We start from the raw sequence: 24,617 nt of genomic DNA on the forward strand, positions 1-24,617 counted from the left end.
CTTTTGTCCCATTTGAACAATTTTCAAAAGTAGCTTTTTGGCATTAACACAACATATTTTCATTATGCACTATAGTAGTTAATTAGAATTCAGTAGTGCATGCCTACTGTATGCTTGTGTCAGTTATTTTCACTATCAAGGTTAGAGTCTCCAGGGCCGACAAATTGAATCTGTTTTCCTGACGCAGCTGAGATGAGTGATGAGTCCCATGCCTTCTGTAAGGCTGCTGTCTCTTGCATTCGATCAGACAGCCGCTGATGGGCACAGCACACGTCCATCACAGCTCAGCTTCAGCCCGTTTACTCTCAGCTGGGTCTGTGCTTAACATAAAATAGATGCAATGGCATAAAAGGGAAAACGAGCTGAACAAGAAGCAGCTTTGCCATTTTTCATCCTGCAATGCTCTCTGGGATACTTGATTCTGATTGGTTAATCACAACCTTCTGCCATCATATTTTTGAATAATTGACCTTAGGAAGCGATTTCCTATATGAAGTGCTAGTTTAATGTTTCTCACATAACTCTGTGGTCTCTTTCATCTCATAAATTAAAATGATTTGAACTCAATATTTCCTATTTATTAATTCATTCGTTTTTTAAGTAGCTGTGTAATAAGAGTGATATCATACAGTCAGCTTGTCATTATGACAAAACAAACCCCTTCCGGAAGGGGTTTATTACATTATGCATAACAGATTATCTACATTGCTGTTTCAAACCTGAAAAATTATATTATTATCAGTCCTTCTTCTAAAATGTGTTTTTGTCTTACCCTGATTCACTATGGTAAGCATCAGAGCTGGCGCCAGGACACAAATTTAGTACATTATTTTAGAACGTAGGTCTATTAATTCGTCAGCCACACTATGACAGATGTGTATCGTTTATTTAGTTTTTTCTTTTTTTATTCAAAATATTCACAAGCCTGAATTATATGATATATTCTGATTGTCAAATATGTGGAAGTGAATGTGTTTTGTCGTTCAAACACCTTTATAATGACCATGTTAGTTGATATAATGCACAATGAGTTAGCACTGCAATTCAGAGGATCTGTTGGATTTGCATCACGTAAGTTCATCCATTTTCCCCGAAATACATAAAAGTGGCCAGTGAACTGGGAGAAGAATAGAGTAAACTTTATTGTTTCTTATAAAATGGTTAGTTCCTGTCCTTGATTCTGATTGGTCAATAGCTGTGTTTTATTCACGATAAAACACGGCTATGACCGCTTCACCCACCGGTTCTGTGTATCACTACACAACACCCTTAGTAACCACTCTTAGCAACGTAAACTGTATGTTCTCAATTGATATTGTTCATTGAAGATTACTGTATTATGTAGAGTGTTGTGAGAAAAAGATCAAGTGAGCGATTTAGCATTTTCCTTCAGGTCAGTCCGTATGTTCATAATAAAAAATCTGTTTAAATGTCCGATGTATTATCTTGTCCTTTTAACAGTTAAGGGGTTTTCCCGTGACTGACAGCGCTAGTCAAAGCATTTGTCAGTTGCGTCTTGTTCCGTGTTCACAACAATTCAGTCTTTTCAATTTAAAAGTCTTCGCTACTGACTGACACACTCATAAAGATAGTCTTTGCCGCCATCTAATGGCGTAATAATGTAACTTCTGTTGCTGTTCACGGTCAGGGACTATTTTTTCCGGTGGAAGGAAGGCTTTTAGTAAGAGTTTACTTCATGAAAGTTGCATTGTTACATATTTTTGGCTTTTTTTGTATTGTATGGTAACCATTTTATAAAAGCAATAAGGTACTCGAGGCTAGTGCTGTATCAAGTGGTTGCAACAACGCCCTTCAGCCATGACTTATTCATGATACAGCACAGCCTCTCGTACCTTATTGCTTACATAAATTATAATTGAAAGGATTATTATTGCAGCTTCCATATAAATGTTTTTTTTTTTTATATAGCTTAGTACTTTATTTAAATGTCTATTTTAATGTCTGAAACCTCAAATAAATATTATGTGGTTGAAAAAAATAACACTGAATAGTTGTATATGAAAAGTGCTGAGTATGTCCGTCTCTGGCTCAGTGCCAGCCAAAGCACGAAAGCACGTTTGAATTTAGCAGTGACGCACTGAACTTTCTAATCACATCGTACGCATCAAAGGGTTAAAATCAATCCTGTTTCGGGGGTGGAGGGGGGACAAATTGAAACTAAGGGGGGACAAATAAGATCTGAGATCTGATCTTTCGTCCCCTCATGGCGCCGGGCCTGAAGCGTGCTGTGTTAAATGTTTATTTTTTAGATCTGACGGGATGGTTTTTGTGGGAAATTGCATACATACGTCACTTGCCCGTGCATGTCTCATCATATCTGTAAATAGAGAAAAGCTGCTTTACTTTGACATGTGTATGGTGTGGCAGTGGCATATGTTAGTTGTCACAACGAGCGAGAAAGGTTGACATGATCACGCTAACTCTTGAACCTCCAGGGAATGACCTGTTTTAAACAAACGGCGAACAGAGGAGAGTCTTCTGGCAAAGAGAGAACGCGACAGAGCTCGTAATAAAATGAGAATCAACATTGGCATGGCTTTTTGGATATGGCGAGAACTGAGGGATTTGAAATGTTGTAAAAGCGACACAGAGATGGCGCTTTTTATTATTCAACAGGTAAGGTATTCTATTGAACAGATAAATTGTCATATGTAGCTCTCTAACAGACTTCATTGTATTTATTGTGAAGGGTCATTTCTTTCAAGGAAGTACCGTGCCTATTAATGGGTATGTCTTCATCTAGTCAGCTTGAGATCTAAACTGGTTATCTCTTAAGCCTAGTACTAGTGAATGTTTAATAAGCAGTAGAATAAGCATATTCATCCACACAGTCACACAGAGCCGAAGCACAACCAAAACAATGTTCTTCTGCAAAATGCATGCAGTTTTGTTATTTTTTACCACTAGAGGGCCACAAGTTACATAGTGTACTTTTAAATAACCCTTTATGCCAAAAAGGTTCTATAAAAAGAGAAATGTCTTAAATAATTTAATAATACTTTCGTGTTTAACAGGTTATTTCTAGTGATGAAGTATGTTACGAGCTTCATACAGTTTCATTAAATTAAAAAAATGAATGAATGAATTAAAACTAAATCCACTAAACCCTGTTTAGAACCTTCTCTTCTAAAAGAGTACATGTGCAATTGGTGACCAATATTACAGTATGTAGGATTTTAAATGAAAGCAAAGTTGTTGTGTCTCTTTTAGAAAGCCAGGACAATGAGATGCACAGGACTATGCCTTGTCATATCTGCTTAATTAAAAGACTCTGTGCAGTTGAAATCCTTGACCGCAGCATAACATTGAGTAAAGTCCTTATAGCTAACTGAGTGTGTAGGCAAACAGAAGCTGCTGGAGAAAAGCCAACCAATTAGCTTCAGCCTGAGTCAGAAGAAAACATGCTGATGTTCAGTTGCTTGCCTTTGTGTGTTTGTTGTGTAGATTGCAGATTCAGATGATCTAACTGGATAATAAAATGATGCACTGTGAGTCTGCTGAATGGTCGACAGACATGCTCACCTCTACGCAAACGCTGAAGCAGTGCTGTGGGTTAAAAATGTGCACTGTGGCCAACCCGAACTCACGGAAAAAACACAATTTTACAAGGTGGCTCTTTTGTATAAATCCGTACAATGTGAATCATACAAAAACTATTTAAAAAAAAAAAAAAAAAGAGGTAATCATTAAGGACCACCCCTAAACATACCCATAACTGGGGTGTAAACAGATTGTATGAAAATGTAAAAAAAATGACATTTTCTCAATACTGAACAAAAAAATTAAGGCAATTTTAGGACCATGGGATTTTTTTTGCAGAACTCGTTTCCATAATGTAATAATAAAAATCTTGTTAAAAATCTCATTACAGCAATGCATTTAAAAATCAATCAATTTAAATCTCATTGCCATTACCGTAATGTTAAAAAATGAGCTCATTCACATTTCCGTAATGGTAGAAAAATGGCACTCTCATTAAGGTAATGAAATACTAATGCAAGTGAAGATTTTTTTTCATAATTGTCATAATTTTCATAATTGTCATAACAATAATGCCACAATTCAAGAAATCAGGTCCTAAAAATAAGCTCTTTTTATGTAAAATAAAGCAATAAGCCCCAAGAATCCATGGTTTACAGTGAATTTATAACAGCTAAGGGGCGTTGTTAGGCACGGCACGGAGTGGAGTAAAGTACTAAAACCCCCTTAGCTGTTATAAATTTACTGTAAATCACGGCTTCACGGGGCTTATTGCTTTTATAAAATGGTTACCACAATGTTAAAGCCAAAAAAAAATATGTATCAAAGCAACTTTCAATAAGTAAAATCATTAAAAGGATTCTTTCCATTGGAAAAAAAAATTGTCCCTGACCGTGAACAGCAACAGAAGTTACATTTATTACGCCATTAGATGGCGGCAAAGATTGTCTTTATGAGTGAGTCACTCAGTCGCAAAGACTTTTATATTGAAACTTGTTGTGAACACGGAACAAGAAGCAAATGACAAATGCTTTGACTAGCGCTGTCAGTGTCAGTAGGGCACGGGAAAACCCATTAAATGTTAAAAGGACAAGATCGCAGCAGACATTCAAACGGATTTTTTATTATGAACATAGGACTGACCTGAAGGAAAATGCTAAATCTGAATGCAGGTAATACACTCGGTCACTTGATATCTCTCTCACAATACTCTTCTACATAATGCAGTAAGTACGTTGCTAGGAGTGGCTGCTAATAAGAACTCAGTGGCGCAGCGACGATACATGTAATGCGGCCAGCTGAATGTTTTCAGGAATTTTACAACGGCTTCGAACGCGGCTCAACCAATCAGAATCAAGGGCCGGAACTATCTGTTTTATAATATATTTTTTGGAATTTAATAATATTTAATATTCAGGGTTTTTTTTTTTTTTTTTTTTTTTTAATTGGGCACAGTTTTTTAGAAACATGTTGTCATTAAATTATGCAGCAGAATCTTGCCAAAATAAATGATAAAATAGGAAATACCCAATATCTCATTCGCAGTGGACATGGCTCTTCTCCTAAACACTGTCTGTTTGATTGCTGTTGGAAAGACTCGAGTCGTCCCTCTCTGACAGGCTTCTTTGAATTCCTACGCTGGCCCTCAAGGAACTGTAACCCCGAGTTTCTTTTGAAACTGTTTATCAAGAGTTGGGCAGAACTCTCTTTGTAACATATTAAAGCTGTGAAAATAAATATATTTTAGAAGCACCTGTTTGCACCATGAGTGTGTTTTTTGGCCGACAACTAGCTATAAATCACTGAACTCAGTATGGTGTAAAGAACAGTTGGGCGTTTCCAGTAGTTCTTTGATCAACATCTAGCCAGAACAGTGAGAGCCACCTCCCTAATGTCAGACTTAAAACTACACAAGTGGACCACTTCCTCTTAACTACTTTAGTTTGGGTACAGATATTGAAGACTTTGGAGAAAAGCGTCTGCTAAATGACTGAATGTAAAATGACTAAATGTAACTTCAAACAGCAAATGCGGTTAATACTTTAACGACTGTACATCACAATAGGGGAGAAAAGTCAATAACAATTTCCATTTCTTGCAGACTTTAAAATTTTGCAGTATGCAAGAAATGGAAATTGTGATCGACTTTTCTCCCCTATTACAGTCATGCTCGAAAGTTTACATACCCCTTGCAGAATCTGCAAAATGTTAATTATTAACCCTTTCCAGCAGTGACTATGATTTTGACAGCTGAGGGACTCAGTTACGCAAGTATTACAAAAGGTTCAAACACTCACTGATGCTCCAAAGGAAACACAATGCATTAAGAACCAGGGGGTGTACCTTTTTTGAATTTGAAGATCAAGGTAAAATTGTACTTAATTCGTCTTCTGGGAGACATGCAAGTATCTTCTGTAGCTTCCGAAGGGCTGTACTAAATGAAAAAATATATTTAAAGAAAATAAGAAAAATGTGCACATCTTCATCCTGTTCAAAAGTTTACACCCCCTGGTTATTTAATCTTCTCTGTGCTACTCTGCTCTGAGGAATAAACATCCTGTTTAGCGGTTGATATTTAATACATATTAACAAACCAACATCACATGCTGCCAGTTCTGTTGCTGTTTTTAGATATTAACAGTCAATTAACCTCCTGAACTAATGGCTACAAATATCTGGCCTGCAGTCTGGACATTGACTAGTCACACCAGGTGGTCAAATAACATAAGAAGGTAGGACACAATGCCAGTGCACTGTTGATCCAAAATTGAATTGGGTGTAACAAAAAAATAACTAAAGGTCAAGAGCGATTGCTGTGGAAATGGTAGAAAGGTGTAAAGGTCCCTGCTGAGCATTAATGAAAACTACCCATGCTGGTGCACCTGCAACTCCTGTGTTTAAGTCATTAGAGTCTGCATTGATCTCTGGCACGCTGCCATTACATAAACTGACAGAATGTGATTATGACTAACATGCTGAAGCCATTCAAGACTGAATGTAATGTAATTAGTGGCGCTCACTAAGGCAAGAATTATTACTATTGCTCATACTTAGGATTAGAGATTTGAACAAACTTGTGTGTAACTCAACAAGTATGGGTCAAAAAAAAAAAAAAAAAGTGAATTTCAGAATCTCATAGGCGGTACAGTGCGAATTTGAGACGTACCGCACTCCGATCACTCAAGCCACCTGGGAAGGTGGATACAAGATACAACTTGACTGTAAATGCATGTGGTTGTTTAGGCCACACTGATACACTTTACTCCTCCCAAATGTATCTCCTGTGCTTCAGGATACAGAAGATTGGGATCTTCACAAACCACACATGACCGCAACCATAATTGCCCCATTACAGGTGCTCAACAGAAATTTTTGTTGTCATCATCATTTTACTATAACTATATATACAGAACATAGTGCACTCAATTGAAGTGAATGTGCAATTGTAGTGTACTTCAAATCTTAAAAGTATATATATATACACTTTTATGGAGCCCCGCACATGACATGCAGGAAAAAAATTTAGGCTAAATTGTGCGCACAATTAACTATTTCGTTCCCTCGGTTTATAAATCATGTGATTTTAAAATGTACTTGAAATAAAAGACCACTTGAGTGTAATAAAGAGAGTAAAGGTGCATGACTATGCTTCTTAACACTTTTAAAAAGTGCACTTTGTAATAATGTCAAATTAAGGGCCAGATTTACTAACAGCTTGCGTCAGCGCAAACCCTCTTTTGGCATTAAAAAACTATTGTCAGGATTTACTAAAGACACGCAGTGCAAAATTAGCGCTGAAAAGGCGTGGACTGAGTTGTTTTTGTGGCTGACCTTATTGCATATGCATTTGTAGGAGTTTCCCTTTCAGATGCAAAATTTATGGGAGGAGAATATTTAAATGAATCACGCAACGAGATTTACTAATGTTTGTGCTAGTCAATTTACTGGTATTTGCACCATTATTTAACACCCCAAAAAAAGCATGTCTTAACCCATTTTGCGACATGGCTGCAATTGTTGTTATTAGGAGGAGACACCGCAGAGAACAAAGAACGCATGGTAGAAGGGAGAAAATATTTTCCACTCATATTAATTTCTTTGGAATGCCAGAGGAAGACGTTATCCGTATATTACATGTAACAAGTTGCGCCTGTGTCGACCCGCACCTGAAGAGCATCAGCTCTGCTTATTTGTGACCCAACACTAATTTGCACTGCTCTTGTTGGATTGCGTTGGCCATTATGTAAATGATTTGACTGCATCTGTATTCTTTACTTTGCGCGTCAGCAGTAGTTCACGCGCAAAACTTGCCACTCTCATCGGCGCATTTGTGGAATTGCGCTCTCACACTAATTTGCCCCAGTTAGTAAATCTGGCCTTAAATGTTTTACTTAAAAGTACATTTTAAATAATTAAATGTTAATCTTTTGCCTGCAGAATATTTTCTGCAATGTGTTATTCAATAACATTACATAAAGAGAATATATTGTACTAAATTGCAACATTACATTACATCATTATAAATCATTACAAATGTGGTTCAAAATTCAAATATATATTCAATTTCAAATATATATTCAAAATATATTTAAATACATAAATACAAATTTTAATAGAAATGACAGTATATTTTAGTTTTTTAAATATATTTTTTTATTTAAATGAAAATACATTTTTATCTAATTGCAATTAACATGCAATTATTAATATATCACACTTAAATATATTCGTTTATTTAAAGTATATTGTTTCAATAACAAGTTTTTTTTTTTTAAAGTATGCTAAAGTGTACCCTTTATTGACTAAATTACAAACCATACACTATTGGAGAACTCTCCCCATCACCATGATTAGACAAATAAACGATACATTTTTTTATATATTGATATTGATTATATTTATTTCATAGTATTCCAACACTACTGCCTAAGTCCTTTTTTAAACACCTTTCTTTGGAACTATAAGGGTCACAGAATAAAAAAAAAAACATCTTTGCAAACCCAAACATGAGGGGGGTTTGGCCCTTCCGGAGTTTCATCTCTATTACTGGGCCACTCATTTACAAGTTTTTGCACTGCTGTTTTCTCCATAACACACTGTATTGTAAATTTCTGTCATTAATTACTCACCCACTCACTCACACTCCAAATTAAGATATTTTGATGAAATCCGAGAGGTTTTTTTATCCTCCATTGAAAGCAATGAAATTACCACATTCAAGTTCCAGAAAAGTCAGTAGCCCGTCACTGCAGAACACTCGAGATCCAGGGGGCAGAGACGGGTAGGTTAAGGGATATGTAAAGTGGGAGGAGTTGGATCCAGATCCAGGGGGTGGAGATGGGTAGGTTTAGGGATATGTAAAGTGGGAGGAGTTGGATCTAGATCCCCCTGGATCTCAAGTTCTGCAGTGAGGACCATCTCAAAAAAGTAGTAAAAACATCATTAAAATAGTCAACGGGACTACAGTGGTTCAATCTTAATGTTATGTAGCGACGAGAATACTTTTGTGCACAAAAACAAAACAAAAATAACGACTTTATTCAACTATTTTTCCTTTTCCCTGTCAGTCTGTTACGCAGTTGGCACAGTGCTGCGTTTGCGTTTTTTGTCCGAATGCCGGCTCATTATTGGCCGGCTCCTCCGTCAGCATCACACGCATGCCTCATGCTGCTCACGTGAACAGGCATCGGCCAATACTGAGTCGCCATTCGGACGTAGAACCTGGAAGCGCTGCAACAAAAATAGCGTAGTAGAATGACAGAGGAGAGACTAATTTGTTGAATAAAGTCGTTATTTTTGTTTTGTTTTTGCTCTCGGATTTCATCAAAATATCTTAATTTGTGTTCTGAAGATGAACGAAGGTCTTATGGGTGTGGAACGACATGAGAGTCAGTAATTAATGATAAAGATTTTCATTTTTGGGTTAACTAACCCTTTAATGTCACTGTAGCACTGTAGGTTGGGGAAGGGGTGTTGGTAAAATTGATGAATTTAAAAAAGAAATAAATAAATTTCCCTCTCTAGTTCCTTAGATTATTTGTTTTGTGCGTATAAGAAAATTAATCATGGAATCTGTAATTATTTTAAGGCAATCCGATGTTTGAATAAAACAAAAAAAGTTTTGCTAAAGTGTACTTCTTTTTCATAAGGGTATATTTGTACAGAGGGCAAGAATAGTCAATTGAATCTATGTTGCAGAGACGCATTTATGTGCGAAACCAAATCAGAAAGCGATCTGATCGAATAAGACCTAGAAGTGACTGAGTGTAAATAGGCCCATAGAGACTCTTTTGACTTGGGGAGACCACCTAGAAACCACTCAAAATACCCTAGCAACATCTCAGATTGGCTGTATAACCACGCCTTCAATGCCCTAACATTGTGGCTGTGAGTTCTGCACGGGAAACACTGCTCATATTTTCTTCACAAATCATTTTTGTGTTTATGTGTGTGGAATACAAGTAATGAGGAATTCCAGTTCATTACAGCATGTAAACTATTGTCATATATATATAGGAGTGCAGATGCAGGATAAGGTTCTTTATTTCGTTTAAGTATAACTGGCATTCTCAGGAGTCCAATTAAATCACGTGTAACCATAAGTTACTAGAGTGTGACCGATACACTTGGGGTTAATGTAGTCGATGTAAGAATCTCCAGTGGAAAGGCATCACAATAAAGCTCTACATGTTGCAGTGATGCATAATGCAAATTTTCCATATATTTCCTTTAAATATCACAAGCAAACATTTTGTGGAAGAGAGACTGTAGCTGAATATGTTTCAGGCAACATTGTAAATGTGCCCCCTAGTTTTTCTCAGTGACGTGTCAAAGGAAAAAATAGTTTCTTATCCTAATTGTCAGAGCCAGTTTGTCTGCTCTAACTGCCAGTACCAAGACAGCCGGTGATATCTACAGCAAGTGCTAGTGCTGCCATGACTACAGTAAACATACAAACAAAATATATCACAGTAACCAGTCAGGGCTGAATTTACTAAACTGTTGCATTCGACAGAATCATTAAAAACCTGCATTTTATTCACTAACCACCCGTAATCTAGATTACCCAGTTGCAAAATGCACTGAAATGGCACTCACCGCACTTACAATTTCAACAGAAACTCTTATGTACATTAGGCTTATTATAGATTGCATCTTATTCACTAAAGTCAGGGTTATTTGTCTGGTGCAAACAATGTTGGGCTATTAACAACCACCGAAGGCAGGCGGGTTCATTTAAATTACATTTAAAAGAGATCTTTGTGTATTTTCTAGCAATCACATCAGAAGTAATTTATCACATGATAACGGAGCATTATAACAGGGAATATATCAAGCATGTGGTCTAGATGAAATCATTCATAACATTTTTGAGAAAAGAACAAATATTTGTTTCATTTTAATTAGATTAATCTAAGAAACATAAAATCATAAAGAAACCCAATACATTTCTTGATATACAGTAGATTCAATAAGGTGCTGGAAACATTCCTCAGAGATTTTGGTCCATATATTGACACGATATCATCACACAGTTGCTGCAGATTTGTCGGCTGCACATCCATGATGTGAATCTCCCTTTCCATCACATCCCAAAGTTGCTCCATTGAATTGAAATCTGTGTATGTGGAGGATTTGAGTATAGTGAACTCATGACATGTTCAGGAAACCAGGTTGAGGTGATTTGAGCTTGATTTAGCACCACCAACCTGAATCGTTGTTACAAGGCAAGATTGATCCATGCTTTCATTTCACTTACACCAAATTCTAACCCTACCATCTGAATGTTGCAGCAGAAATTGAGACTCATCAGACCAGGCAACGTTTTTCCAATCTTCTATTGTCCAATTTTGTTGAACCTGTGTGAATCGTAGCCTCAGTTTCCTGTTCTTATCTGACAGGAGTGGCACCGGTGTGTCTTCTGCTGCTGTAGTCCATCTGCTTGAGTTACTGTTGCCTTTCTATCAGCTCAAACCAGTATAGCTGTTCTCCTCTGACCTCTGGCATCAACAAGACATTTTTGCCCACAGAACTGCAACTGATATTTTCTCTTTTTCGGACAATTCTCTGTAAACCCAGATGGTTGTGCGTGAAAATCCCAGTAGATCAGCAGTTTCTGAAATACTCAGACCAGCCCAGTCTGACACCAACAACCATGCCACGTTCATAGTCACTTTAATCACCTTTCTTCCCCATTCTGATGATCAGTTTGTACTTCAGCAGATTGTTTTGACCATGTCTACATTCCTAAATTCATTGAGGCTGATTAGATATTTGCGTTAACAAGCAGTTGAACAGGTGCACCTAATAAAGTTGCCAGTGAGTTACATAGGTCTTATTGTGAACAAATCATCTGTAATGTTGCAAGAATTTTTTTTTTAGTTTTTTAATTTTTGATCAAAATATTGATGTTAATTGCCCCGCTTCTGAAACGACTCCTTTTTGGCCAGCTTCGCCCTCTTATTTTCAACCTCTCTCCTCCATTCCATGTTGACTTCAAAACTCAATAAGAGTGATCAAATACTAAAGTTTTTGAGCAATAATATCAGCCAGTGTACAGATATTAAAGGGTTAGTTCACCCAAAAATGAAATTTCTGTCATTAATTACTCACCCTCATGTCGTTCCAAACCCGCAAGACCTTCACTCATATTCGGAACACAAATTAAGATATTTTTGATGATCTCCCTAGAAAGCAACGAAATTACCACATTCAAGATCCAGAGAAGTAGTAAAGACATTGTTAAAATGAAGGAGCCGGCCAATAATGAGTCAGCGTTCTGACGTAGTACACAGAAGCTCTGCACTGCGTTCACTGCGTCAACTGCGTAGGAGACTGACAGTGAAGAGGAAAAATGGTTGAATAAAGTCGTTATTTTTGTTTTGTTTTTGCACACAAAAAGTATTCTCGTCGCTTCATAACATTAACTGTAGTCACATTAACTATTTTAACAATGTCTTTACTACTCCTCTGGACCTTGAATGTGGTAATTTCGTTGCTTTCTAGGGAGATAAAAAGCCTCTCAGATTTCATCAAAAATATCTTAATTTGTGTTCAGAAGATGAATGAAGGTCTTATGGGTGTGAAACGGGTGAGGAAAGATGAGGGTGAGTACTTAATGACAGAATTTCCATTTTTTGGTGAACTAACCTTTTAATTGTACCAGTATTCACTACCAAAGCAAGGTCATAAACAAATCAAAGCATCAAGTTTCAACTAGTACGAACTGATTTGGCCTCACCCGACATCAATAGCAGCAGGGTGAGTGATGGCACACATCCACCAGCCCAATTATTTAAAGACCTGCTGCCTTCAGGATCTCACCCAGTTAAAATACTTCTAATGCAATGGGCCAAATGAACTAACTACACAGTTAATGCAAACGTGAAATATAATTAAGCCATAATTCTAACATGAGAACAGAGTAATGAAACTAACTCAATTAATGCTCATAAGCCATGGCTCAAACTCAACCAGTAAAATGGAAAATGTACGCTTCATTTAGCAACTAATGATCTTCTATAATCTTCTCTGTCCTTTTTATCATTAAACGCTTGGTCCTCCAAACTGCTAGTTCGTTGAATCCCTTCAAAAAACTATAAAGTCACAGCCCCCTCACTTTTATATGATCAAACTTTGCACCAAACTGAAGGGATAGTTCACACAAAAGAAGATATTTTGAAGAATGTTGGTAACCAAACAGTTGCTGGTGCCCATTGACATCCATAGTATTTTGTTTTTTCATACTATGGAAGTCAATAGGGAACTGTTTGGTTACCAGCATTCTTCAAAATATCTTACTCATAATAACTCATACAGGTTTAGAACAACTTGAAGGTGAGTAAATTATGACTTTTTTGGTGAACTATCCCTTAAATGCAAGTCATTTCAAGACCTTGAATATCAGAAAAGGAAACATTATATGTTCCTATGGGAAAAGATTTGCAGAAGGAAAATGCATTGTCTCTTAAATGGGCTTTCCAAGTACTTCCTTGGGAAAGGAGTGTCCCGTTCCGATACACCATGACCTCTCTAAGAGCACTCAAATAATGTGCCTGATTTCCTTTTCCACTGGCCTGATCGGGTGCAGCACAGTGGTCAAGCACTGAATGGATTTCTGCCTGTCAAATCACAGGGCATATATGCTTTGTAAAAGTACTTACTGTACCTCCTAATAAAGAGATATTTGATTAAATGGATATATGACTCAAATGAGAAGCAGCATTGCACATTGTATTGGACTAAATAGTTCAAACACAGTTAAATATTTTCCCTCCCATCTTTTTATGTAACAGGATTGGACAGATGGTGTCCAGATAACAGCAGTCTTACATCACATCGCACCAGACTACTGCTTTCATCACCAGATAGTAGAGTATAAATAATACAAAGCCATTAGGTCCAAAGATGGCAATACATGAGCATCGATTAAACTATATGATGGAAATCCTTCAGCTATGTTCACAAGAGAATATTACAGTACAGTTTACTGTGTATACTGCCCAGAATATACTGTATACTGCCTGATATTTTAATTATGTTAAACAATATGCAACACGCAATAGTCCAGTTAGTCTAAATAAATACGTTAAGTTTCACAAGATTTTAATTCAAGTGAATTGAAGTGTATTCTGAGGGCACAAGGTGTTTTTTCTGTCTTTTTAAATGTCAGGTCAGGGCACTTGTCTACAATATTTATTGGCCAAAACATATTTGTGTATGTTACTGTTTACATTTTTGGTATTCATGTCTTTTTATATGGCTTTTTTACTGTTAAAATCTTGCTGAAATGTCTGTTTTAATGCCAGGTTCCATTGTGACAACTTACCCCATATACTGTACTGACACACCCCACTACAAAAGGTGTGTTGGACTGTGCAATAACTGTAATTATTTTTCCCTTGAGAGTTTAAGGTGCCTGACTTTTCAAAAATAAACCTACCCTGGTAAATGTTTACGTTACTTAAGTACGTTTAACAACTAGAGTACAGTAGTAGTATATTATATTATATTAGTATACTATTCTGTACATGGCCCTTGTTCTAGGTCATTACTATCAAGGGCCCTTGTGAAAAAAGAAGTACAATTGTAAAAAAAAATTACATGTTTATTAAATGTTTTTTTTTTACATGCAAAAATTGCATGTTAAGTACAGCTAAATTAAAATGTATTATATTTGTTTATTTTATAGTATATTATAGTGTTTAAATTAAATGGAATTAGGCTACTTTGTTTTTATTATTACTTCTATTGTCTTTGAAATATGGTTAAAGTGTACTGCTGAATGTACTAACATACATTTATGGTGAACTAAAATATACTTTAATGTCATTTCTATTGAAACTTCTATGTCATGTATTTAGATTTAGACTTTTACACCTTTGTGATGATACATTTAAAATATATTAACATGAAATGTAATATTGAATATCTGGAGTTCAAATTATAATCAAGTAGGCTACTTTGTGCTTTAGTATGTTAGTCAACACATCAAAATAAGTACTTCTTTAAAGCACGACAAATGATAAAAATGACATTATTACACTTTTTAAAAGTGTACTGAACTGTGTTAAGAAACATACTCTCTTTAAGTATAAATAAGTGGGCTTTTATTTCATTAATATATCCAAGTAGTCTACATGTTTATATAAAAAATGTACTTTTAAGATTTGAAGTACACTACAAGTGCACTTTCAATATTCCGTTCTGCGCACGCTCAGCTGACCAGCCGATATGTCCCAAAATTCAGGCAGCTCCGTAAGGTTTGAAACTTAGCCACGAAAATAAGTAGCTGCTCTGTGTCGACACAGCAGAGGAAAGTGTGAGAAAGCAGGAGAAACTCCTCCCTTCGCCGTGCTGCACTGGGACAGACTGCAGTACATACTGTATTGTAGAGCAGAGGCGGAGTTTCACCTCAGCACCGAAACCAGCTGAAAATTCAGGTGCCCGCAGTCAGTCAGTCAACTCATATCAGTAATGCACACAGGACTACTGCAGGGACCTTTCACTTCACACTACAGGATTTTAACTAACTAAAGAAAGAGTGAAAACAATATCAAGATATAAGAGCGAAGGCGCTTATGGTGTTATGTATGTAGTGTAGTGTACATCTTTACCGGTGTGTTTTCGTGCGTCGTCTGTCGCTTCCTCTTCTCAGTCCAGCAGTTTAACGCCGTAATTCAGCAGGAGTCAATGGGAATTTCTGATCCTCAGTAAACTATTTCACTGGACACTGAAAGAAAAAGAGGATTATCAATCGTTTATTGCTCATGCGGTGAGTAGATACGTCTCTTGTCATGTCAGTACATTTTGTTTTGGTTAAACTTTTCTACGCCATGTTTCATTCGTTACTGCGCATGTGGCGGAAATTCACCTGAATCAGGTAGACGCGCCTCAACGTTTCACTACAAAACAAGCACTGCAACTTACTTTGTTTACATTTAGACCCTTTACGTGACAAATCTCTATATTGCCTATTTTGTATTTTAAAATGTTTTACTTTGTACTTAGTACAAAGCTCGTGTATGTTGCGACATACGTGTGTATAGCAATGTTAATTTTCAGCTCCACTTGATGTCACTACTGTTGAATCCGCTTTGATACGTACTATAGCCTACTTGGTACAAAACAAAGCTGAATTCATTAAATACATTTATGAAACTCATCCCTACTATTGCTGTATCCTCATGAAATTGAGAAACTTGTCTTAGTGACAGCAGTGTTTGTGCTTTTTGTCTTGCTTACATTGAAATTGTACTTTAATGTTTTTAAGAAAGACTGTCAAACATTAGAAATACAGATAAAGGTATTTAAAGGTGTGGTAAACCTACACCTGCTTAAAAATAATTTTCTTAATCAGTTTGTTTGTCTTGATTTCCACTAAAATATCTAAACATCCTTAAAACAAGGGGGGAAAAAAACCAAGATATTAGACTTGTGTAGAGAAATCACCTTGAGTTAATTTTTCTGACTCATTTACAATTTTTTTTTTTTTTCAAATCGATGAATAATATATAATAATACAGATAAATAAATCTCACTGAATTTATTTATTTTCATGCTTAGATCAAGATACAGCTAGTTTTTCTTACACAATTTTGCTTCTCAAAAATGTAAACTTTTTAAAGAAAAAAATTAAGGATGCTTAGATTTTACTGCATGTCAATACATGCATGCTGATTAGGAAAATGAATTATTGCAGTGTGACTGATTAGTTAAAATTTTGAATATTATTGGAGAGTAAAAAATAGTGACTGAAAATGCATAAATTATCAGGTCAGGTTTTGAGGATTTGTTGTTATTTTGCTGTTTTTTTCTGAGCAGACTTTTTTTTTCTAGAGGTACAGTAGAAGTTGTAGTACAGGTATTGCATCTGGGGATGCAATGAAATGTTATTCATTTGTTTCTTTGCCACAAACATTACAGCTGATTAAATTGGCTCTACACACCTGCCAAAGCACTCTTCTCATTAAAGTTTGCTGCTCATGCATTTCATTTAAACCCCATGCGAGTGCAGAAGTTCAGCATTTATACACACGAGGATAGTCAGCTTTTCTTTGGCTCATTTAGTAAGACAAGAAAACTTTCCATACGCGTTTGAATTTTCTCTGATCCCTCAGAATGTTTATATGCCATTAGTATTTCAAATATCTTAATTTGTTTTAAGTATTAGTGTGGTGACTACTTTATCCAAGTTATGGATATTTGTAGTGACCAAAAAAATTTGAGACTTGACTACTGTGAGGCTGAGCAACATTTCTTTAGTTTCTAGCATGCTCATATTTGCTCTGCTGTTGCCTATGAGACGGCATGCGGCAGAACCGGCTGTGTCTTTCACTGTGGCCCGTCTCACCTGGGATCGGCCCTCTGTCCTAACCGCTCATTCAGATCTGTATAAATCACTGACTTCAGATCAGTTCACAGCTGTTCCCTTTCAAGGTGTTTCCTGGCGGAAATTAGTGGAATTGCTTAGGGAGGAGTTTCGTGGAAAGCTAGTTTTGCAGATCAAGTTTGATGATTTCACATTTAGCTTGAGTGCATTCTGTAACTAGCGCAATGCAATGCACTCATAGTTTTTGCATAGGCGTGTGCATGTTTGTGCGTGAACGTGCATGTGTCTTTTGAAACATATGACTGTTTGTGCAAGTTTAATGATGTCACCTTTATGAATCATACAGGAAGGACAACATTGCCAGTGAACATTGTTGTGGATTGTCTTATTTTGACAAATACATGTCTTTGAAGGGTTAGGTTTTTTTAATGATCACTTTATGAATGATTTGAACCCTCGGTTTTGGGTGACTTTCAATTGAGGGACATTAAAATATCTTAATTTGTTTTTTGAAGATGATGGAAATTCTTATGGGTTTGGAACGACATAAGGGTGAGTAAATGATGACAATTTTCATTTTTGAGTTAACTAACACTTTAAGGTGATAATAAGCGAGATTGAAAAGTCATTCATTCATTGTTAGGAGAGTTTATCTTCTCCTCAAATTATTTTCATGCTTGTCATGCACTGTAAAAAAAAAATTCCACCTATTTCAACTTGTTCAGTTGCTGCCTTCAATTTTTAAGTGAAATCAAATTGTCTGTATAGGTAATTTCAACTTAAATTATATTAAACACACTTAAAAAAATGAGTTGAACCTCATATAACTTATATAAAAAAGTTGAAATTGCTTAATTTACTTTGAGTTATAGTAATAATGTAACAACATATGTTGCCATGATGACTTATTGATGTTATCATTTTTTTACAGTGTAATTCTACTCTGAAAGTAACTGACAGGTGCTTATGTATGGAAGCTTGTTTCTGCCATTAAATAAAAGATAAAAAAAGGTAATTGCGACTATTTAACTTACAATACTGACTTTTTTTCTCGCAATTGCGAGATATAAAGTCAGAATTGCATGATATAAAGTCTGAATTGTGAGATATAAACTTGCAATTGCGTGTTATAATATCCACTTGTGAGGGGAAAAAAGACTGACGTTTTTTCTCAGAATTGCGAGTTTATATCACACAATTCTGACTTTATATCTCGCAATTCTGAGAAAAAAAGTCAGAATTGCGTGATTAAAAACTCACAATTACCAGAAAAAAAAATCTGAATTGTGACTATATCTCGCAATTCTGACTTTATAACTCGCAGTTGCAAGTTTACAGTAAATCTCTCAATTCTGAGGAAAAAAAAGTAAGAATTGTGAGAGAAAAAGTCACAATTACCTTTTTTATTTTTTTTATTTAGTGGCGGAAACAAGCTTCCATACTTATGGGTAAATGTACCCAAGTAGAAGTTTTTGCTGATCTCATTGAATCAAAATAGACCCCATCTCAGCATAGCGGCCAGCTGCTTCATTTGTTATTGTTTACAAGGAATCCTCCTCTGAATATCTGGAAGTGTCTGACTAAGCACACCACTAATAATGCATGAAGCCACTGAAGCTGAATAAATGTTTTAAACCCTGTTGGAGGAAACCATTTTTCAGTTGGAAAATGAAAGGAAACAGAGTTGGTGGCCGCATTGTGAATTTGACGTTTATTGGCAAGCCGTAGGGGAAGTGAGGAAACGTTTAGGAAGTCGAGTATGCTTCAGAGGATATTGTACTTCAGTCACTGATAAAAGTTAATGTCTATATAAATCTGTTTGTTTGTTCTGGAGTTGTTTTGTCACCTCCATATGAACGTATTGTGTATTTAATGGCTGTGACCTGCCCGGTGTCTCTGGACTCGAAGTGCTGACCGTGTGCTGGAACGCAACGCATGACCAACAGGAAGCCCACACAGGAAACGGCCGCAGCATTGTTGCTTGAAGCCAAAGCAGCCTTCTCCATTCCTCCGGGATTTCTGCCGCTCCCTCTGTGTTGTTTCAGGGTTTCGGGAGCGTGTCATGTTTCGCCTCAGCAGTGTGTCCCACCAGGGCAAAACTGGTCTTTTTGTGTAGCAATTGTTGTGGGTTTGCTGTCAGGAGAGGATGTTATTCTTCACAGAGTGACAATGTTTTTAGTGCTGTGGCGTGTGGCTGTCCCAAATTCCTCACAGTGGTTATTTGTCCATTTTCAATATGACTTGTGCTGTTGTACTTTGTCTTTCCCAAGTGTTTCTGACCTCTGCTTGCTAAATGAGACTCCTGTCATTTTTTGGGCTAGGTTTAATTTGTGTTATTTATTACGGCTGGGTGTGTTGTAGTAATAACTGTTTTCATGACTGATTATTATTCAAACATACATTAAATATTGAAGAACAGGTTGATTAATAATTAGGGCTGTCGATTTAATTCATTAATTATATAATTAATGCGTTAATTAATTACGGGAAAAAATAACACGTTAAAATGATTAACGCACTTGCCCCACCCCAGACCTACGTATGTCATCCGACATTTCATATAGTTGACTGAACTCACTGCGTGATGGAGCCTATAGAATGCAGTTAGAATTAGGGCTGGGTAAACAATATCGATTTCTCGATTTTAGTCAATTCTCATTTTTACAAACCGATATCGATTCTTAAATCCCAAGAATCGATTAGTCTAGTCTGTTTTCAGTTGATGAATGAACAGAACATGTAGCGTGCCTCCGATCCAATAAATAGCAATAATCTTTGTGCTTTGTTACTTTTGATATGAAGCAAAGTCTTAGATTTCAAATGACGTCCATCTTATTATGAGATTCAAAAAATAAGTACCGTTTTGGCGCTGTTTAATGTGGCGTGACAGATCGCTGTAGCGCCTCAGTTAAAGAGAAGCACGGAGCGAATGTGAACATCCTCTCCTCCACTTTAATACCAGTTACAGCGCAAAATAAACATGACTAAACATCTGAAGGTATGTTAAAATAAACAGTACAACTTACCGAAATCCGTATCATGTCTCGTGTAATAGCTCAATCAGTGTTTCAACCTCGGAAAGACGTCAATAAAACAGCTTGCAAACAATGTCACGTAACGTGACTTTTACCTCAGAAAAACATATTTAGTGACCACAAGCTCATTAGTCAGCTAGAAGAATGAACTCTAGAAAGCAGCATTCTGATAAATAAAGCTGTGCACCATTACATATTCATTATAATGTTCTTCAATATTTAATGCATGTTTAAATAAATCAGTTATGACAGCCACAAAAAATGCCCGTTTGAGTTTTTGTCATATGATATCGATAAGCTATTTCACACGAGTAGCAAACGCAATATCACACGAGTGCTGTTTTTCTTTCCAGAATAGCACAAGTGCAAATGTCATGCTGATTTTATACAACAGTTCAATAAATCAGAAGTTAATATTGTGTTATTTTAGACACAATATTATCTATTTTGCTTAATTTTGCCAACGAAAATATAAAGACAAAGCAGAACTGTTTGTCTCCGAGCAACAGAGCGGCGTTTCATTTCTGAATCCAAGTTTTGAACGAATCGGGTGAACCAATGATTCAATGGACCATTCATAAAAAGAACCATTTACTTCACTCCTGAATGAATCAGCTGTTTAAACGAATCGAATGAATGAACAATTTACTCGATGACTTAATCACTAAGACATTTACTGCCACCTACTGGCAGTTTGTTTATTATTATTAAAAAAAACAAAAAAAAACATTAAAGGTATAGTTCATCCAAAAATGAAAATTCAGTCATCATTTACTCAACCTCATGGTCCAAAAATGTATGTGTAATGAATTGAATGCTGAATCAGATAAAATATTTCTTTCTGAAGCTACTTTTCGTAATGTCTATTTGATGCTTTACACAATAATGACTTTAAATGATCTTTTGGGAGTAATTTCTCAGCCAAATTTGATTTGTGATTAATTAGATTAATTAATCGCCACATCATGTAATTAATTAGATTAAACATTTTAATTGCTTGACAGCCCTAGTAAAAATATAATGATATATTTATTAAAAGACTCCTCTCTAGAGTTATTTTTTCTAACTATCGAGTTTATGAACATTGAATGGCTTTTCTGAGGTAAATGTAATGCGTTACTTTACTAGTTACTTGAAAAGTAATCTGATTACTTGTAATGCGTTACCCCAACACTGTTTTACCGCGGTCGAAAATCTGATTGAGCGATTACATAAGACATGACACATTTCAGTAAGTTGTACTGTTTCTTTCAACATACCTTCTGGTTTTCATTCATGTCTATAACTAGTAGTAAAGAGGAGGGGATGATTGTTCACGGCTTCAACTATCTGTCACACCATGTTAGAGCGGCAAAACATCATTTATTGTTTGAATTTCATAATTGACAGAATATGAGACTTGCTTCATATCAAAAGTAGCAAAGCACAAAGCTTATTGTTATTTTTTGGATGGGAGGTGTGCTACAAATAATGTTTAGTGAAGTTATGTTCACTCATCAACTGAAAACTGAGACTAAAAGACTTTCTTGGGATTTAAGAATCCATATCAGTTCATCAAAATGAGAGTCCGCGAAAATCGAGAAATCAATATTTTCAAGCCAGCCCTAAAATTTATAGATGTAAAAATCATTGTTTGTTTCATTGCATAACTATCCATCTGTCATTTTCTGCAAGTGTTTCTCATACAAATTATTTTCAGACTCCTCCCTCAGTTATATATTTTTATCATGCTTGCATTGCATCATGTTACATTTCAATCAAACACATCATTACATTGCTGTTTGGGAGCCAGATTACTGTTGATGTGCATGAATTTGCATAATCTGTCAGTGTTTATTGACTCAGATATTTTGTCATTGCTCAAACACAAGAATGTGGGGTTCGTTAGTATCTATTTCACAACATTCATTTATATTTGTCATACATATCCACTTCTTTCAAGGATAGGAGATCCATAAATAGCATGATATGTTGTTGATATACTTCAATACAAATATACAAATAAGTATGGTATGTGACACAATTTGGCCACATTTCTTTGTCAGTTCAAATCATCATGAGTTACATGGAAAGATTGAGTAGGAGTTGAAAAATTAGTCAATGAATTAAAAAAAGGAGAAAAGCTCATTACACTTCTGAACTTTGCAAAGGGCAGTGTGATAGAAATCCATTTTCTTATTTTAAATGAACATTAATATTTTATCAATGTAAATGTTCTATATTATACATTGAGCAGTGTTACGAATGGTGTCGTGAAATGATCCTTTGAGTGATTTACACCTGCAGGCGCTTCATTATTCCGTGAATCTCCACTCAGTCAATCTGTGGAGGGATCTTTACTTTAGCATAGGAAAGATATTAAACCTTTTGTGATTAGACAGTTCATCAAAGCCTTGAAGTTTAAACATTACAGCACCTTGAGCTCCATATTCAGATAAATTATAATCTTAGTGCTGTAGTCATAGTAGGTAATTAATAGGTACGTAATATAAAACTAATGGATAATATAAGTAGGAGAAAGAGACATTTATTATTTTTACTTTCAATTCAATGCGAGTAAGAAGATGAAATTGTGTGGTGGATGATATTGTATGCTTTGAGAGGATGACTTTATTACTTCGGTTGAACATACAAAAAAAAATATATATATATATATATATTTTGAGAAATATCTTATGGGTGCATTTTTTTTTTTTTTTTTTTTCGTCCATTCAGTGGAAGTCAGTCGGTAACCAAAAATATATTTTTCAAAATATCTTTTTTTGTGTGTGTGTGTGTGTGTGTGTGTGTGTGTGTGTGTTCCACAGAACATGTTTTGAATGACTCTTCATGTATTTTCATTGTTGGGTTAACTATCCCTTTGTTGCATATTTTGTTTTCAAGACCAAGAATAATCAGGATTTTACTTCTCTTATATTCTTAGCACAAAAATGTCTCGGTTTAAGTGAGTCATTGTACATTAGGAAGCTGATCAAAGGCATAATGAGAGAACAGGAAATGATGTCATCTGCAGTTCAGAAATCTCAGCTCTTTATAGAAAGGGTGGGGGAATATCCTCATTAGGTAAAAAGTGGAAGAGTCACATGGCATGACTGAAACCAGACTGTCATCATTACTGTCTGTTTTGAAACGTCTGGTTTAGGAGCTATGATGTTCTGGTGCCTAGATATAGCTAGGACCTTCTTATGCTTCCAGTCTAAACAAGAATATGGTATTTGTTTGGTCGGAAATCTTAGCACACTTCTCCTCAACAAGCTGTGTAATGGAGTGCTGCAGGGATGATGTATTTTCGTAGGCCAAAACAAACAAGTTCCATCGCCCTGAAGTCATTGGGTTTTTTGAATGGGTTTTTGGTTAAATGCCTCAAAGTCTGTGGAGAACACAAGCTCAAGATATGTTCATGTTTTATTCTACATCATAAAATACAATAGTAGTACCCCCTTGTGTTTTTTTTTTCTTTTTCTCAAGCTTTTACTTGTCTTGAAAGTGGCGGTTGATAACAAGTGGCTAAATGGGATTACAGAGGTTGTTAGGGGACATTAAAGGGTTTGCTCACCCAAAAATGAAAATAATGTCATTAATTACTCACCCTCATGTTGTTCTACACCTGTAAGACCTTCGTTCATCTTCAGAACACAGATTAAGATATTTTTGATGAAATCCGATGGCTCAGTGAGGCCTCTATTGCCAACAATGTCACTGAACCTTTTCAACAATATATAGTGATGGGCGATTTTAAAACACTGCTTCGAATCTTTACGAGTCTTTTGTTTCGAATCAGTGGTTCGGAGTGCCAAATTCATGTGATTTCAGTAAACGAGGCTTCGTTTACGCGATCCGAACCACTGATTTGAAACAAAAGATTCATAAAGCTTCGAAGCAGTGTTTTGAAATCGCCCGTCACTACTAGATATTGTTGAAAAGTGGTTATTTTGTTTTTTGGCACACAAAAAGTATTCTCGTCGCTTTATAATATTAAGGTAGAACCACTGTACTTGCATGAACAGTTTTAAATATGTTTTGAGTACCTTTCTGGATCTTGAGAGGTTTGAGAGTTTAGACTTGAGAGTTTAATGGTTGGGGTTTGCGGTTTGTTAAAATCCACAACCTTAGGTTTGAGCAATAGTAATAGTGAGGTTTGGCTCAGCACTGATAAAGTGATCATCAGCAAGATAATGAACCGAGTTTTTAGCTCACTCTTTAGAATGCACTGTACAGTAGCAGTGCTTCCCACAGGATTTTGTGAGACT

General features: G+C 35.9%; 1 protein-coding gene across 3 annotated transcripts in view; it reads left to right on the top strand.

Moving 5' to 3' along the window:
- The first annotated feature begins 15,345 nt into the window (after window positions 1-15,345).
- Window positions 15,346-24,617, top strand: part of LOC127515735 (inactive ubiquitin carboxyl-terminal hydrolase 53) — a 60,923-nt gene continuing 51,651 nt past the window's right edge. For 2 of the 3 annotated variants that reach the window (XM_051899700.1, XM_051899701.1), the window contains exon 1: window positions 15,346-15,775. The gene's annotated coding sequence lies outside the window, so the exon portion shown is untranslated. Of the gene's footprint in view, window positions 15,776-17,731; window positions 17,885-24,617 lie in introns of those variants that run through there. The other variant, XM_051899702.1, reaches the window with a different exon arrangement.

This window comes from Ctenopharyngodon idella, chromosome 7 (assembly GCF_019924925.1).
Source record: "Ctenopharyngodon idella isolate HZGC_01 chromosome 7, HZGC01, whole genome shotgun sequence".
In the NCBI taxonomy this organism is placed as follows: domain Eukaryota; kingdom Metazoa; phylum Chordata; class Actinopteri; order Cypriniformes; family Xenocyprididae; genus Ctenopharyngodon; species Ctenopharyngodon idella.